Source organism: Engraulis encrasicolus, chromosome 15, assembly GCF_034702125.1.
Source record: "Engraulis encrasicolus isolate BLACKSEA-1 chromosome 15, IST_EnEncr_1.0, whole genome shotgun sequence".
NCBI classification, from domain to species: Eukaryota; Metazoa; Chordata; class Actinopteri; order Clupeiformes; family Engraulidae; genus Engraulis; species Engraulis encrasicolus.
Window position 1 is genome coordinate 4,477,469 of NC_085871.1, and position 5,000 is coordinate 4,482,468.

General features: G+C 45.1%; 1 protein-coding gene across 1 annotated transcript in view; it reads left to right on the forward strand.

Moving 5' to 3' along the window:
- The window catches only part of tmem178bb (transmembrane protein 178Bb), a 241,419-nt gene that overhangs the window by 119,425 nt on the left and 116,994 nt on the right, over positions 1-5,000 (forward strand). The window lies entirely within an intron of this gene.

The window sequence follows — 5,000 nt, forward strand, 5'->3', positions numbered from 1 at the left end:
TGCGGGCGCACACACTTTTTTCGGAATAGGCCCTTGTTGACTTCATTAATTCAGTAGGTGTGTGTGTGTGTTTGTGTGTGTGTGTGTGTGTGTGTGTGTGTGTGTGTGTGTGTGTGTGTGTGTTTGTGTGTGCGCGCGCGTACGTGCATCCCCGTGCGCACGTGTGCATGCATCGCTGTGTGTGTGAGTGTTTGTCTTTGTATGTGTGTGTCTGTGTCTGTGTGTGAGCAAGCGTGTGTGTGTCTGTGTGTCTGTGTGTGAGCGAGCGTGTGCGAGTGTGTGTGTGTCTGTGTGTGTGTGTGTGTCTGTGTGTCTGTGTGTGAGCGAGCGTGTGCGAGTGTGTGTGTGTCTGTGTGTGTGTGTGTGTCTATGTGTCTGTGTGTGAGCGAGCGTGTGCATCCTTTAATGATTTATATGTCTTGCCAGCCAGTTCCTTTGGAGGCAGGCAGGCAGGCAGGCAGGCAGGCAGGCGGTGTTAAATTAAAGAGGAACTACGTGACTATCCCTCATGGAGAGCAGTTTCCTGTAATCATATCTCACCGCCGTGCCGCTGCTACCTGCTTTTCCACATGGATTAAATACCAGCCACACTACACAGCACACTGATGCACACTACAGAAATTATACTACACACTACTCTCACATGCAACACATGCACTACATGCAGTACAAAACACACTACACACTCAAAGCACAATGGCAATTTCACTTTGATGAGGGTTACCAGTTTCTTGTAATCATATCTCAATGCTGCTATCTGCTTGGACTAAATACCATGCACACTACACATTGCACACAACACACTAAACATACTGCAAACTTCACGAGGTATGCTACACACTATTCACACATGCACACAGCACAAACAGCATACTACACTACACGCTAACACACACACACACACACACACACACACACACACACACACACACACACACACACACACACACACACACACACACACACACACACACACACACACACACACACACACACACACACACACACACACACACACACACCATGCAATGCACTGCACAGTGCAAACTACACAATACACACTACACACTCAAACTCAATATCACTTTGATTGGAAAAAGAGGATACATTGGTGTCCTGGTATCACTGGGATTATATTAGTTGTGCAAAAGGAAAAAAAACTCTCATTTGCCACTTCTCTTGTCGTGAGTTTAGTTTGTGCAGTTGACCTATTTTTGTTATTCACCTCTTTATTGTTTTGACTGCAAGCATCACTCTGGGGTAGTATCCAGCGGGCAGTAGTGGTGAATGAGACTGTACAGTAAACGGGGTGAAAAAAGTACAAGTCTAGCCTCACAGTGTGTCTCCCTAAAGGGGTACAGGGGAATATTTAGTGTATAAGATCATGTACTAGTGTTGTAATCACATCATTAATGGTCCTTTTACTTTATTCACCTCTTACAGGTAAATGCCACTCGTGTTGTAAAAGTTCAAGGATCTACAGCACAGCTTCTAGGTGCCGGTAAAACCAGCAGTCTTCCATAATTCAACAGACAGAAGTTTACCACACATTTGTTTGACTTTTTGCTCATTTATTCAGAGAGAATAACACCTTTGTTTCGCCTCTGTGCATCATCAGGTTTGCTCAGGAATGAGCAGTTGTCATTACCACGTTGATGTGTTTCCAGTGATCATTGACTCAATTGTGGCAGTGTAGAAGGACATCTGCTTCTCTGATGGAATTTTGAACCTCCTTAAGGGCTCTGCATACTTAACGTGCGCACTTTGGCGCATTTGGCGCGAGAACCATTAAAATGTGGCAGACCATTCATAGTCAAAAGCGCCATTAACAGGCTTTTGCTTGGATTTTCGGAAGTGTGCCCTCTGCTGTTCATGAGAGAAACTGCAGAAATCGCCGGCAGAATCAGATGCAGCGGTTGTAGAGATCTAAAATAGAAAGCCAAACACGGCTGCTGTAGGGCTACTGAACGTCTGACTTGTGACTTACCACAATGAAACATAGATTTTTGTTGTAGCCTACATTGCCAGATCATTCCAACACCATGTGAGAGCATTGTTCTGGCTGCAGAATTTATAAATAGATCGCCAAACACAACGTGCTTCTGAACAAAGTAGGCCTAAACAATTGTTTCACTGAACAACATTTAAGGGAGAAGATAAAATAACTTTCAAGGACATTTTATTATCGTCAAAATGATGCAGGGTCAATTCTGTAGTAGCCTGCTTTGTCTGCCTACCTGCATGGTCGCTGTTGGCGCACGCCAAGTTACAAAAAATGTGGGGTGCACGAACTCGCGCCGCGCCAGCCACGCCAGGGGCGTGTGACGTCATTTTGAGCGCACGCCATCGTCACGAGTGAGGTATGAAGGAGGTTAGCGCCAGTCACGCTAAGTATGAATCCGCCTTTAGCCTCCTGAGGTGGTACAGACGCTGTCTAGAGCGCCTTTTTCACTATAGATGAGACGTGAGGTGACCAAGACAGACCGCCAGAGATATTAACTGCTAGATACTTTTTAAAAAGATACATTTAGGGGCCTTTGTGCCCAAAGTGGAGATTTTGACTGGAAGTGAGTGTGGGGAAGGATTGGCAAATGACCCGGGCCGGAATTAAACCTGGGTCGCCAGCGTAGTAACCCAGTGCCCTACCGTTCGGCCACGGCAGGGCCAACTCCTAGATGCTGTGCTTGAAACAGCATTTCATTGGTGTGCTGGTATTATTGTTACGCTTAGCCAATGCAACAATGCAAATACAAGTATTTTCTGACTCTCACATGCTGTGGGCTACCTGGCTGTGCATATGTGCAGTTGACCTTTTTTTTTTTTTTTTTTCTTTTTTTATAGTTTACTGCGGGTATCATTCAGAGGTACCGTAGTATCCAGGCAGGCAATGTTGACACATGCTATTGTGTGTGTGTGTGTGTGTGTGTGTGTGTGTGTGTGTGTGTGTGTGTGTGTGTGTGTGTGTGTGTGTGTGTGTGTGTGTGTGTGTGTGTGTGTGTGTGTGTGTGTGTGTGTGTGTGTGTGTGTGTGTGTAGGATGCGGTCGGAGAGTGGGATGCTATATTTTGCTCTTTTCAAAAATTCTGCCACGTCTCTTGTCATGTGATATCAAGCCAACGCCACACACCACTACCCACTCACTCCCTTACTCCCTTTCTCCCTTTCTCTCCTTTCTGTTCCTCTCTCTATCTCTCTTTCTCATTCTCCCCCTCGCCCTCCCTCCCCTCCCTTCCGTAGGACACACTCATTCTGTCTATCCATCTCTGTGTCTCTGTGTCTCTCTATCTCTCTGTCTCACTCTCTCTCTCTCTCTCTCTCTCTCTCTCTCTCTCTCTCTCTCTCTCTCTCTCTCTCTCTCTCTCTCTCTCTCTCTCTCTCTCCCTCTCTCTCTCTCTCTTTTCTGGTAGTGGTGAAACCCTAGACTGGTTCTTGATTATCTCTGAAGTCCAGATAAAAAAACGTATCTGTCCAGGCTAATGCATCGTGGAAAGTGAGATCAGTGTGTGTGTGTGTGTGTGTGTGTGTGTGTGTGTGTGTGTGTGTGTGTGTGTGTGTGTGTGTGTGTGTGTGTGTGTGTGTGTGTGTGTGTGTGTGTGTGTGTGTGTGTGTGTGTGTGTGTGTGTGTGTGTCAGGGATTAAAGTTCTCCGGCATATACCGGATTTCCGGCTTTTAGCGATTGCCTGTGGGTTTATTTGTTTTTTAAATACTCGGAAATAAATTGACGGTAAATAAATAAATAAAAAGACAACCGAAATCCCTCCTGCGTTTGTCAGCCAATGGTAGCAAAGGAGCGCACTAAAACTAACATTGTTAACCAATCAGAAGAAGAAGGGGGCAGGTCTTAGGAAAGCGTGCTACTTCAGTATCTCGCTCGAGTCGGACCACCACAGAGCCGGCGGTCTACGAGCAGTCGCCGACTCGCCGTTCTCATGCCGCGGTCACAGAGCAGTGTCAACAACTCGCTCTACATGGCAAGGCACCTTGCACCGTTTATTGCTCTATGAGCAGAAATATGTGTTAAGATTACTAAACTGCATGCTATGGATTGGTGATGCCGCTGTCGTCAAAAACATAAATGGAACTGGACATTGTGTGTTTGGACATAGCCTACAGAATGTCGATAAGCATACAGTGTTGATAGAGCTTCTCTGCTCAGTGCTAATAATTAGCTCTCCACAACACACAAGGTTCTGTTTTTTCCACAGACGTTCGATCCCTCTGTGTCTTTTCATAATTTCTGAACCCAACTTAGAACTTAACACAGAGCTGTCACAGCATCTCCCGGAGTGTGGAGCGGTCGAGCGGACCGTTTATCTGTGTCTCATCTCCTAATGTCAACCACTGCCTGTGCATTATGCTACCGGTAGTTCCATTCAAAATAATGGCTGGATAGCGTGATTCATGAATCAATCACCAGATTACTTTCTGGGGTTGTTGGAAGAGGTTGTAGGAAGATGTGCTTCAGTCTACAACTACTTGTGAGAACACCAACAGTAAGAGAATAATTTGTTATTAGTTAGAATTTAACAAAAAAGCTTAGTTTCACTTCAGCATGTTGCAGATGCCACACTCATGCTGAGTACTCATGCTAACTACCGAACTTCTGCTAATGTTTTAGCTAAGAGGAGTCGGGTTACTTATGATAAACACCACCTACATATTAACTGATATTATCTCCGATGGAAAAATCAATGCAAAAGTATTGACATTGGCGCTGTGTTCAACTTAAAAGTGACTCAAATAGCGCCTAGCAAGATGGCAGTCTGCATGCAGTTTCATCCCACTAGCTGCAGTACAGGTTTGGTTGTTGGGTGTATAATTCCTGTCATTGGCACGTTTTTAGTCTACATTCATCTCAAGTTGCCGTTTTCATGATGATTGTGAGATCGTTAAATAATATGTCACATAGGCCTAATGGCTTGTTGATGGCTTTTAACAATCTGTTAATGGGCTTTAGTTTTCAGTGGAATTCTAGTCATTGAGTGATGGACAGAACAACT